Source organism: Gymnoscopelus microlampas, assembly GCF_963454915.1.
Source record: "Gymnoscopelus microlampas genome assembly, chromosome: 1".
NCBI lineage: Eukaryota > Metazoa > Chordata > Actinopteri > Myctophiformes > Myctophidae > Gymnoscopelus > Gymnoscopelus microlampas.
Genome location: NC_139962.1, coordinates 62,751,422 through 62,765,927, shown reverse-complemented (window position 1 = coordinate 62,765,927; position 14,506 = coordinate 62,751,422). Strand labels below are relative to the sequence as shown.

Here is a 14,506-nt window from a genome sequence, read left to right as displayed (position 1 = left end):
TATAATAAAACACTATCACACATATACAGTGACTGTAGGTGAATGAACTATAATAAAACACTATTACACATATACAGTGACTGTAGGTGAATGAACTATAATAAAACACTATTACACATATACAGTGACTGTAGGTGAATGAACTATAATAAAACACTATCACACATATACAGTGACTGTAGGTGAATGAACTATAATAAAACACTATTACACATATACAGTGATTGTAGGTGAATGAACTATAATAAAACACTATTACACATATACAGTGACTGTAGGTGAATGAACTATAATAAAACACTATCACACATATACACTGTAGGTGAATGCAGATGATCTTGATTGATTGAAGTTATTATATCCACTGCTGTCATGAAGGACATAACGGTTTAACAATTTAACAAAGAACCTTAACTACTTGGAATAATTGAAACTCTACTGGGAATAAGTGCTTTATTTACTACATCCAGTCTGTATTAACATGTTCTTCACCTAGTGCATGGGTTCCCAAACTTTTCAGGCCGCGACCCCAAAATAATGCGGCCATTGACTCGCGACCCCACCTAACCCCCGGAGGTAATTTATGCACATAAACTTGCACGTTCGGTGCGCATTTGTAATGTATTAAAATGGTAAAATGTACTATTTGTAATCACTTTTAGATTGTATTTCATCCATTCTGTTGAAGAAAAAAAAATGGGGAAAAAATCGCGACCCCACCGTCAGTGTGACCCCAACTTTGGGAACCCCTGACCTAGTGGTCAGTCCACTTCTGAGATGATGAATCAGTTTAAAACTACAGCAGAGAAATCACACATCAGGTGGTGTAGTTTTACAATGAGTCCAATAGATGGTGCACATTAACCACCACATCAAATAACAAAGACTCAATTAGAAAAAGATAAAAGATGTTGTTGACATTTATTTTTAGGTACAGTTGAAATATGGATTGTGGTTAAAGAAGTTGTGTGAAATGGTGTGTTTCAGTTCTGGGGAGGAGATGCTGTTTTGTTCACTTAATATAAGAGTAGGTGATTGATTTAAGTAATTATATCCACTGCTGTCATGAATGGCAAAGAACAGTTTAATAAAGGATTTTAAACACTTTTGAACAATAGAAACTCTATACTGGAATCTAGATTGGAGATTGAGAGAGGATCGATCATTAATAAACCAACTGTGTATATGATTCAATTCAGGTTGCACTATAAGTAATACGTTAGGCACACAACAGTGTGTTGTGGATAAAACATAGTGGAGTCAAACACAGTAAACACATTCATGTTTTAATGCTTGATGAACATGGATGTACGATTGTACGTTGCAACAGTCATCTAGATGACATAGTGTGATTCTGTGGTTGCAATTGTAATGTTTTACATGACTGGTTTATGATTCACCATGCCGGCTTGTGATGGACATTTTTGTCAAATGTTATATTTGCCACAGACAATAATAATGAGCGGTCAATACTATTACCAGATACACAGACCTAGGGCTACCAGTGGACTCCTGATGTGCCATAGTGTCTATGCCAATGTAATATGCCAATGTCCTGTGAATTATGAGGAATATACTGCAATTTCATTTCCAAGATGCATGTGAATGTTTGTATTATGTGTTGCATGGGCATGTCATTGCATGTTACCACATGTGCATGTATGCAACGGTCTGTAGTTGCTACTCCTGTTTTTGCTCAGTTAGCTTTACATGGGTACATCATTAATGCATGAGGTCTGTTACTTTGTGGGTATTCAGGTGGGGTGGGAGCAGCCAGTTTCAGGAGAGCTTATGTTTTGTTTTTGTTTTGTCAAGTTTGTTTTGTCCTGTTTATGTACAGTAGGCCTATGCATGAATGTATTTGCTGTATTGTTTTGTCAATTGTACTTTCTGTATTTTTGCCATAAGGACCCTCTCGAAAATGAGATGACACATCTCAAGGGGTTGTCCTTCTAATAAAGGTACTATATATACACATACACAATATACAAATCTTAAAATGATTGTACATATTGTGAAGAAAACCTGGCTGTATACTGGCATCAATGCAGCATGGTTTCAGAGGTCACACGAGGGGAGGGGCGTTTCAACAAGCTACTAAACCAGCCCTATATACAATCATTTCAATAACCTCCCCAGCATGATGCTACTAAACCAGCCCTATATACAATCATTTCAATAACCTCCCTAGCATGATGCTACTGAACCAGCCCTATATACAATCATTTCAATAGCCTCCCCAGCATAACGCTACTAAACCAGCCCTATATACAAGCATTTCAATAACCTCCCCAGCATAACGCTACTAAACCAGCCCTATATACAACCATTTGAATAAACTCCCAAGGGCAAAATCGAGTTTGTGACATTTTATGCAACATTTGTTGGCCAATCAAATCCGAATGTTAGGTTGTGTGACGCTCACACGCTTTCTGGTTTCTTCAATGTTGCATTTGAACTGTTGTGTGGGAAGGACTGACCATCAGCAATGGTATAATTTGTGCTTTGGATAAATGTGAGCGGGTACAATGCTTTAGGCATTTACAGATTATTAAAGTACAGAATATAAGCTTTCATATGATGTATCATTCATTGAAATTGGAACATAATTGAAGAAGATGTGACCATTTGAATCTTGTTGAACCTTAAACCCCAAAGCAGAGAAATTGCCTTGCAAGGATCCCAGAGTTTTCAACACCTCAGTGTAGTAGAGGCCCTAGGAGGGGTCCACGCGCACCCTCTTATTTTTTTTCTAGTTTGGATTTTTGGCATCCATAGGACCTCTAATATAGGGATTTTGATGATCCCAAGAAAAAAAGTGGTCCAAAGTGTGTTTTTTTCAATGTTTTATTACCCCTATGAGACCTGCAGGATTGCTGGCTGAAACGCCGGCGAGACTGTCTTTCGGAGACTGTGGCACGCTCAAATTTAGACGTAGCCCAAAGATAGAGATACCATTTGATTCAAGACAACCTCAGGTTTCCAATGGGACCAACCTTGTCATGCTACCTTGTCGGTAAGGGGGCTAAATACCTAATGATTCAAAGTTAGAAAACATTTTGTCGAGGGAAAAACGGCACTATCACTATTTTCCAAATGGTCCCCTGAGCTGTCACCTCGATATAAGTTAATTGAAATGGGTTACCTGTATACCTACAAGCCTCCCCTGTACAGGAATGCCACATTTATGCCAATCTCATGCAGTTTTGGGCAAGAATCATGCAGTTTATTGCATGCAGTACAAATATGTAATTTCCGCCTATTGTAAAAAGGAGACCACTTTACTGTATCTATAACTGCATGAGACCACTGTACTGTATCTATAGCTGTATGAGACCACTGTACTGTATCTATAGCTGCATGAGACCACTGTCTGCATCTAGAGACCACAGTACTGTATCTAGACCACTGTACTGTATCTATAGCTGCATGGGACCACTGTACTGTATCTATAGCTGTATGAGACCACTGCACTGTATCTATAGCTGTATGAGACCACTGTCTGCATCTAGAGACCACTGTCTGCATCTAGAGATCACAGTACTGTATCTAGACCACTGTACTACATCTCTTGCTATATGAGACCACTGCATCTATAGCTGCATGAGATCATGTACTGCATCTTGACCACTGTAATGCATCTATAGATCACTGTACTGAATCTATAAACCACTGTACTGCACCTATAGATCACTGTACTGAATCTATAAACCACTGTACTGCATGTCTATACCACTGTACTGTATATATAGACCACTACACTGTGTCTATAGCTGTATGAGACCACTGTACTACATCTATAGACTACCTACTGTATCTATAGAATGCTGTTCTGTATCTGTAGACCACTCTAGTGCACCTGTACACCACTCTAGTGCATCTGTAGACCACTCTAGTGCACCTGTAGACCACTCTAGTGCATCTGTAGACCACTCTAGTGCATCTGTAGACCACTCTATTGCATCTGTAGACCACTCTAGTGCATCTGTAGAACACTCTAGTGCATCTGTAGACCACTCTATTGCATCTGTACACCACTCTAGTGCATCTGTAGACCACTCTATTGCATCTGTAGACCACTCTAGTGCACCTGTACACCACTCTAGTGCATCTGTAGACCACTCTAGTGCACCTGTAGACCACTCTAGTGCATCTGTAGACCACTCTATTGCATCTGTAGACCACTGTAGTGCACCTGTACACCACTCTAGTGCATCTGTATACCACTCTAGTGCCTCTCTAGCCCACTCTAGTGCATCTGTAGTGGGCTAGAGAGGCACTAGAGTGGGCTAGAGAGGCACTACAGTGGTCTACAGATGCAAAAGAGTGGTCTTACCTATTAATATTAAAGACACGCACCAGCTAGGTTGCCGTGACAACGGATATACTGTACATAACAGTAGCAAGGCTAGTAGCTTAGCATTGTTAGCTTGTCGTTACGGGCGTCCTGGCTTAACTCCAACCTGGTGTTTGCACTCTCCATTTACAACCCGTACATCTACATAAACGTTCAGATTTAAAATATAAAGTACTGTACCTCATGGCCCCGGATGTTACAATTCACTTTGGGTGTGTCTAAGTACCCGTACCTTCCGTAGCCTATTGTTCAATGAAGAGCATTTTAATCCGTTCGCCGGCCATTTTCGCATAGAGACAATGGCCACCAATCGGATCAAAATGCTTGTTATTGAACGATACGGAAGATACGGGTCCTTATGAGGGTCCGTACATAATTATAACACCCTTGGCCATGAGATAAGCACTTTATATTTGAAATCTGAACGTTTATGTAGATCTACGAGTTGTAAATAGAGAAATGCAAACACCAGGTGTAAGTTCAACCATGACGCTTGACGACGAGCTAACAATGCTAAGCTACTAGCGTCGTTACTCCACCATTGTTTTTGTCCAATCTTCAGTGAAATTCTCCAAAGAACGTCGAGCGGCCTGTTGTTTAGCTGGGGCCGCCCTCACCTATAGCTGTTGTGTTTGCAACATGTGAGCAACATAATTTCTTTGGTTTGGGATGTTTTTGTAACATTGAAAATTATGTGCTGTGCTCAATAAGTTTAGCAACATCAAAATTTCAGTTGCCTGTTCCAGTTGCCAGTTCTGTGAGATAAATAAGCAACAAGGTCTAGGAAAACGAGTCCAAAAGAAGCGACAATGGGCCACAGGAGCACTTTAACCCTACTGTATAAATGTGTGTGTGCTTAACCGGGGTTTGGAGGGAAGTTTAATGTGTGTGAAGAACTCACATTTTGTAACACAAACAGGAGCATTACATGCGAACAGTAACACATAGTGTTTAAGATTGAATGAGTTTAATCCCCTGTATTGACAGTGAATGTCAGTGATTCATTTGTGTCCTGTTTTGGAGTAAAGTCGAGCCCTGTTTTAACATTACTGCAGTAAGCAGGCGTCTACAGTGTGACTGTTGGTAGCCTCATGCTAGCGGCGCTAACGTTGAGTGGAGCAGCAACAACGTGAACGTTTGGAATATAAAAGACTTTCGGACACTGCGTTTGTTTGGGGAGACTCACGGTACGTTTTAACAGCGGGCGACTCTCGGGCGATGCCGGGCGACATCGTCCAAAAGATAAAGAAAATCCATCTTTCATCGCCCCCCCCCCCCCGCCCACTTCGCCCGATCGCCGGCTCTCATAGACTTTCTTTATCTTTTGGACGATGTCGCCCGCGATCGCCCACCGCCCACCATTAGACTCGTCTACTGAGAACCATTAGAGCACCCTGCGACCAGGAAAGCCGGGTCCACCTCTGGCATCGTGGGAAAGACCAGTCATCTTGTTCACTGAAACGTGCTGTGTATAGAGACACACGGCCGGAAACGGAAGGCCTACAAATTCACGCCCACTTTTGAGATAGCGCCGCTACTTGGGGTCCGTTAGAACGATGAACTGCAGCTCTCAATGCATTCCCTATGAGAGGACATGAGAGTTAGCCTACTTTTAAAATATTCCTACATTAACTGGAGACGATATTGATTTAAATAAAAATATGTTTCCAAATGTATGGAGTGTCTTTGTCAACATATCTTCTTGTTTTCTTAATAGTTGATGTGTTTCACATTTAATTTGCCACTTTAACGAGTTACCCATAATGTTAACACAGCAGAGGGTAGACGGCAGACAGACAAGTTGTCGCATTTCAGTGACATCACTGTCTTTACGAGCGCCGAGCGCTGACCAGTGGTGTACCCACTGTAGAGACAGGACAGGCGGTCGCCTGCCCAACTAAGATCTCGCCTCCCCTAAAAATAAAAAAAAAGAACCCGAAAATGTGTCATTGCTTGCTTAATGTCCTCAAAGGCACGCATCCAACAAGCTTTGCATTGAGCAGATTGGACCTTCTGTTCCAGAGATAATGACCAAAACATATTGAAAACGGACACTTTCGCCAGTTTTCTGGGTATTGAAAACCTCAAGGGATACGTCCGTGACGTATATACCGTGCGACCACTTAAACTATAGATCTCCGATGCTAGCGGTTTTGACATACTGATGGAGTATATTATAGTATATTGTGGGTAGTATATCGAGATGACAGATATGGGACATTAAAAAGGATAAATTAAAGAAATGGGACAGTTTATTAGAACACAAAAAAAAATCGCTACAGCCTCAGTAGTTAACCAGTGAAATTACGGTATTTTACAATGCCTCTCATATAGATTGTATTGAGAGCTGCAGTTCATCGTTCTAACGGACCCCGAGTGTCAAAAGTGGGCGTGAATTTGTAGGCCTTCCGTTTCCGGCCGTGTGTGTCTATGGAACGGCCGTAATAGAAACTGAACTGTCTGTTATCATATCATGGGGTGAGTAACCCAGTGACACTCGGGCTCACGTGAGTGAGGAGGCTTCTCCACTCTGGTCGCACACCAGCGTCAATCAGGCCTGCAACAGGGTTATTTTTGTTCATGTTTATGCCAGATTTTTATTTGTTTATTTCATAAGTGGGCCCACTGACTGTACAAGGTATAATTGTGATTGTTTAAGTTCATTTGCATCTTTTCTGTGAATAGGATTTTATAAATAGGACTCTTGGGAAAGCATTTATTTAATTATATCTTAAAAACAGTATTTACAGAAGACGTTTAAGGTGTATCAAAGGTGATATATTATTGCTTTAGATATAATTAAAAGGTTTGATTTCATAATATACAGTGTTAGTTAAATAGTAATTCTCTTATTCCATAGGTTACCCAGGTTTATTTGAAAGGTTTAAGGCCTATTAGTTTCTGTATTCAAGTGTAAGGTATATTTTGCTAAGGTATATTTTAAAGGACACTTTCCATCTAAGTTTACATGTTTGACGGTTTATTGCCAGAGCACTATTTTATAGTTATTTCCTATCTTTAATATTTTTGCACTATTTCCTAGAGGTAACAAACAGAGGTATTTGGGTTGAACCCATCTGGTTTATTCAGTTCATTGTGGTTCCTAATAGGGACAGTTAGGGACAGAGGTATCAATTTTGGTGGTTATTTAACTTACAAGGTTTGGTTGTATGTAAGAGAAACCCTACAAGGGCTGTGTTGACAATTTTATGGGAACAGTTAAGGTGTTCTGGTCATTTATATATTTTATTGCTTAATGGTGAATAAATAGACATGTTATACAATCTACCTTGTTGTCCTTTTGAAAGTAGATTTAAAGCCAGGGGTAAAATACTAGTCACATCTTATAATCAATACTATAAGTTTATAGTTGCATGTTTAAGAGTTACAATTCAGAACTCAGGCGCTGTCTGTTAAGGTCATCAGCACTGAGGCAGCGTTACACACAAGGAAAAAATAATCAAATTTAATTTGCTTTTTTCTACTGGTTCTCAACTGGCGAGTTGATCCCCAAATCTCCAGCCACTGTCACAAATGAAGAAAATAAACTCTAGTGCTAAAACTGAAGCCCAGTCTTACAGTAGTTTCACACATTTAGTCCTACGATGCCCACAAACAGGAGTTTTGAGCCACACACAATCTGTCTGTCTGTCTGTCTGTCTGTCTGTCTGTCTGTCTGTCTGTCTGTCTGTCTGTCTGTCTGTCTGTCTGTCTGTCTGTCTGTCTGTCTGTCTGTCTGTCTGTCTGTGTGTGTGTGTGTGTGTGTGTGTGTGTGTGTGTGTGTGTGTGTGTGTGTGTGTGTGTGTGGTAGACAGGCGCTACATTCCCATATCAGATCAGCTTAATGTAAGTATTGATTATTAACTCTCTCAGTGCCAATGAAATAAACAAAATATGTTCATACTGGGCAAGCAATTTTTTTAAAGTAAAAAAAAAGTGCTCAGGAGCCGAGATACAGCCTTTTTCAGTAATAAGTTAAACAAGAAGTGAATGGAGCACCAAATCTTCAAATGATGATATATTGGGTTCTGAACGTTTTTATTTATTTATTATTATTAAAAAAAAAACATGTGATAACTCGTTTTTGGCACAGAGAGAAGACGATTAAATTAATTAGATTTGACTGAACTTTTTTCAGGACTTCACAATAATGAGTCTGACTCCCAAACCCACATGGAGCAACTGGTGTTCAACACATAAAGACAGTTTTGTTTCCATTTTAACCACAAGCATTCATATTCCTGTCCTGTTTTAATAGGCAAACATTCTTCCAAAAACACAATCTACAATCTTACGAGTCACATTGGAATGTGTTATGAGCTTGTAGATCAGCTATTTTCAGCAAAGAGATTTGGTAGTAGACCCACGGGGGACTGCAGTCAACTAAGTATAGGGTTTAAAGGGATATTTCACTTTTAAAAAAACTGTGGGTCATTTTATTGTCTACTCTGGCTTTTGTGAGCCCCCCCAGACCGTTTTTAAGTTGCTTGATTCAGTATTTAGATATTTGATATTAATTTTATCAGACACGCCCCCTTCCTGTACAAACCCATTATAACTTCAAACTCCATTTTTAACATGTTAGATTCATCAAAAACATCCATCCTTGGTTTTGGTGACTCACCCTCCTAATACGCGAGGGGGTGTTTTTACGATAACCTTTTTCATTTATTTTTAATACTTATTTTGGAAAATGAAAAATAAAATAAGAAATACAATAAAAAAATTAAATTAAATAAATGAAAAGAGTAATGGAAAAAAACATGGCCCCCTCGCGTATTAGGAGGGCAGGGTGAGTCAGCAGAAACAAGGACGGTGTTTTTGATGAATCTAACATGTTAAAAATGGAGTTTGAAGTTATAATGGGTTTGTATATATATATATATATATAATATCTAAATACTGAATAAAGCAATTTAAAACCGGTCTGGGGGGCTCACAAAAGCCTGAGTAGACAATAAAATGACCCAAAGTTTTTTTGAAAGTGAAATATCCCTTTAATAGTCCAGGGGCCAACACTGATATTTTCACAAATTGGTACCACCTAAGGTGACTGTAAAGTTTTTGTATTTTTGTCTTCCTACATGTCTCTAGTTTATATTTTGGTATGATAACCCTTCCAATCTTGTAGCTTAATGGCAGTTATCACTACCTACCCCTATAGGAAAATGTGATGTATGTGAATCATTTATATGACTTCTAGACAATACTTTTTGGAAAGCAATGGTCTTATAAACAGTTGGCCCTAAGGTGATTTTACCAGTAGAATCCATTTCTGCTAAGGAAATGTTGGTATTGTGCATATTTAAAGAGATACTTTGCATATTTGAACACATTTGTGGAAATAATTACATGATAAATACAATTACAGCTAGATATTTCAAAAAGTGTGATATATGTGAGAAAAAAATTGTGGAGATACGTTTGTGACCTACTGGCAATATGCACAAGCAATTTGGTGCGGATCGGCCCAATGGTTTGCGAGATTAGCTAGGACAAACTGCTACAAGCTGTAGTTGTAATAGCTGGAAGGGAATATGTAAAACATCATAAAGATTGTGCAATTAGTGACAAGTTTTAGATTTTTGGCATGGTGTTAGGTGAGGGTGTAAGGTTTAGGTTTTCAAAAAACACCGGATATAAGTTGGGCTGGCCCACTAGTGGCCGTTATGTAGAAACTCCAATATTTGATGGGTCAGTATGGTTGAACACCAAATAATTGATACAAATGTCTTTTTTCAATGGATTTTGTTACTATTGGGCATGCTAAATAGCATACTAACAATCTAGGAAAGGCGCCATTTTCAAGATGGCGTCCACGACCGGGAGCTTAAAATGGCTATATCTCAATTATTATTCAACTTAAAAAGGTGGTTTTGATGTCTAACCCTAGGGTTTAGGACTCAAGGAATGCAACTGAATCTGTGAAATTACCAACAGTTAATTATTTATAGCCAAATCCAAGGTGGTGTCCCAAGGTGGTGTCCCATTCTACTAAATTACTCAAAAACAACAAATTAACCTTTCTTATTTTTATTTTGTTATTGAAAATGAACATTATAAATCAAATTTAATATAGTCAAGTAAAGGTAAATGTTTTTGGAAGCATATTTCTATTACTAACCACAAAGTCGTCAAGTAATCCAGTAAGCCAGGTTAACCAGCACATTATGCAGAATGCAGTCACTATTTATCATCATTCTCTAACTCCTCTGGAAGAAACTATTGTGGAATCGTCACATTCCTAAAGTTGACACAGACAAGTAGTGCAATTCAGAGAAGTTGTGTCCAAAGACCAGCTGATGGCAGTTTTAAAGTCTATAACATGGACCATTTAAAATAAATCCTCAGACATTTCAAGTGTTCTCAGGGGATATTCATCCATGCTGTGACTGGTTGTGACACAACTTCTCAGATTTTTGGTGTTTGCAAAAAGACTGTTTTCCATAAGCTTGTAAAAGTTTACCCTCCTTCGGTCTAGGGTGGTCATAGCTGAATGGGTAGAGAGTCCCACTGGGAAACTTAAGGTCCCAGGTTTGATTCCTGACCCCAGCTATGTGTTGAGTTGTCCATGAGCAAGACACTTAACCCCTAACTGCTCCCCAGAACCAGTCCCGGCAGCCATCGGCTGGGTGAAGCTGAAATCAATAATGAATGCTGCTCCAGAAGCATTCATTCAAGATCATTCATTGTAACTTCTGCACTGCTTACAAGACACTCTGCTGCTTTTGTAGAAGATATGGACAACCATGTAGGCCTTCTACTATCTGTGGACTTTGTCAACTTGAGGAATGTCTCAATTCCACATAAAAAAGGAGTCAGAGGATGATGATGAATAGTGATTGTAGCCTGTATAACCCAACAAGTTCCTATAATGGGCTTGTACCTGCTTACTGGATTACTTGACAACAGTGTGGTTATTTAAGTAATTTTGTAAGTAAGTAATAGATATATCTTATCTTACTTCCCCTTTCTAAGTTGCATAGTAATATAACCATTATAAGCTCCATCGTGGACGGCATCTTGAAAATGACGCCTTTCCGGAATTTACATTTTCCTAGATTGTTAGTATGCTATTTAGCATGCCCAATAGTAACAATCAATTTAAAAAAGATGTTTGTATCAATCATTTGAGGGTTCAACCATACTGACCCGTCTAATATTGGAGTTTCTGCATACCGGCCTTTAGTGGGCCAGCCCAACTTATATCCAGTGTTTTTTGAAAACCTTACACCCTCACCTAACACCATGCCAAAAATCGAGAACTTGTCACTAATTGCACAATCTTTATGATGTTTTACATATTCCCTTCCAGCTATTACAACTGCAGCTTGTAGCAGTTTGTCCTAGCTAATCTCGCAAACCATTGGGCCGATCCGCACCAAATTGCTTGTGCACATTGCCAGTAGGTCACAGACGTATCTCACATATATAACACACTTTTTGAAATATCTAGCTGTAATTGTATTTATCATGTAATTATTTACACAAATGTGTTCAAATATGCAAATTATCTCTTTAAATATGCACAATACCAAAACATCCTCAGCAGAAATGGATTCTACTGGTAAAATCACCTTAGGGCCAACTGTTTATAAGACCATTGCTTTCCAAAAAGTATTGTCTAGAAGTCATATAAATGATTCACATACATCACATGTTCCTATAGGGGTAGGTAGTGATAACTGCCATTAAGCTACACGATTGGAAGGGTTATTATACCAAAATATAAACTAAAGACATGTAGGAAGACAAAAATACAAAAACTTTACGGTCACCTTAGGTGGTACCAAAATATGGCTTGGCCCCTGGACTATAAGTGGTTAAAGGAGTGTGTTGAGCTGCTCTTGTTCATCAATGTTCTTTCCTGAGTGTCATGTTTGTCAAGCTCCTTCTAGTCATGTGTTCTCTTAAGCATCTACGCCTGTGAGAGTGGTGAGGCATTCTGGGAGATGTAGTGTGTGCAATGGCGACCATGTTGTGATGTGACAGCTGATCTGGTATGGGAATTCATAGATATAAAAGTAGATATAAAAACATAGATACCTCATTGGTTGCTGCAGTTCATTGGAGCGATGTGTCACCATGGCCGCCATATTGGGAAGGAGGAGCCGAGCCTTCTAATGCATGTATGTCTATTGAAGCGGTCTCTCTACTATTAAAATCATAACTCACTGAATTGTCAACTGATCAAGCGGTTAAGTTTGTAACAAATGCAAGACATGGAGTTGGATCCATCATTTTGGTTACATTTAAAATGTATATTTTCATACGAAAATAATGTATCTAATTCAGGTAACACTGTTACCTGGATTAGATCAAGTATTTTCGTAACAGTAATAGTCATATGACTTTTCGGTCTCTAGTCACTGAAATAGACAATGATACAAAATATGCAGATATACCACATCGCAGAAATAGCCTTTTCTGTTTAAATCCAACACCCTCCTTATATTTTTTGGACCAAAAAAACGTCCATATCCATCAAATTTGAAAGAGAGTAATTTACCATCATTGACAGTCTCTGTTCCAAATTCTAATGGCACTGAAAGCATACAGTACATACTGTAACACTCCAAGAGAGGTGAAATCAAAGTCGCGGAGCAGCCTATAACATAATGGTTAATAAATAAAATAAATGAATAAAGCAAAATGAATAAAATCCCTGGAAGGTAATGTTTTTGTTTAACTTTTTCTGTGTTGCCACTCTGTAATTTTAGTTTAGTGTGGCGATGTGGTGAAGCGAGCCTCAATTTGTATAATTGAGACACAACTAAAGACAAACACAAACACTTTGTTCTGAACCAATCTCATCCCAAGCTGCACATAGACTAACCATGTCTCTTCTTGCAGTGGAGTTCTGCAGAGTTCCAAGCTGCTGCTTATCCGCCTCTTATGAGCTCCCCTCCACAATATGGCACCCGCGGGTACATACAGCCCCAGAATCCAATGTGGCGTCTACCTTTTTATATGTGGGAATGCACCATAGACATAAGTAGGTAAGCGCCTTATTGGCCACTGGGCCACACGGCAACACCAGCTCCATATTACTGTATGTAGGGAAGCTGCTATAACTGCAAGAAATAGGCCCTGAGACTAAACCCTTTTTTTCTGTTATATAACCATTATTGTTACTTAGTAAGATTGTTTGGTATGACAACCCACATTTTGTATTTAACCACTTATCATACAACATGTCTGACATTTATAACAAATCAAACCATGTGAAAATTGCTTGAGAATTCTGCGAGTTACGATGATTGTAATACTGGAGAGACCTCCTGCTTATAGACATATGTGGGACATACATCATTAGGAGGCGTGGCGTTCCCCACAAAATATGGCAGCCGGGATGAACCTCAGAGGCCAATGAGGTACAGTATATAACTATGGGAATGCACTAGCACCTCTCTCCACACACACACACACACACACACACACACACACACACACACACACACACACACACACACACACACACACACACGCACACGCGCACACACACACGCTAAATGTAATGCCTCAACTCCTACAATTCCAAGTTATTGTCAGGGTGGGGGGTCCCCAGTTCACATTTTGAACTTGTAGATCAGCAATTTTCAGCAAGCGACACCATCATATGACGCCGACGGAGCATAAATAACACCTCAGTTAATATGTTAACAGTTGTGTGTATAGTGTGGAGGTATGTGTGTGTTGTTGATCCTGTGTGGATCTCATGATCCTCCTATGGCTACATTGAATCAAGCTTAACCACACAGTATCATGTCTATGTAGGTAAAACAACCACATGACTTCATTCACCATCATGGTACTGAACACAATCTGGGCTTGTTTTGAAGTACATTAGACACATGGATTGTGGTTAAAGAAGGTTGTGTGAAATGGTCTGAAATGGTCTAGCTCTTCAGACAGCTCTGACACTTCATGCACATGACTCACCAATGGAATGAGGTTTAGTTATGTTCTATTGTTACCTGTTGATATATCTTAAAATAAGAAATACATCAATATTACTGTTAAACATTTTACTAAATAATTACCATTATCTTATACAATTATTTCTTACATTCATACAGTCATAATTTACAATGTGTGTAATACCACACTCTCTAATGCAAGGGTTCCCAAGCCTTTCAGGCCACAACC

General features: G+C 39.1%; 1 protein-coding gene across 1 annotated transcript in view; it reads right to left on the bottom strand.

Moving 5' to 3' along the window:
• The window catches only part of LOC311044434 (protein NLRC3-like), a gene marked incomplete at its 3' end in the record, with an annotated part of 28,962 nt that extends 15,688 nt beyond the window's left edge, over positions 1-13,274 (bottom strand). The window contains exon 1 of the mRNA XM_084056003.1: positions 13,194-13,274. The remainder of the gene's footprint in view (positions 1-13,193) is intronic.
• Positions 13,275-14,506: the final 1,232 nt, after the last annotated feature.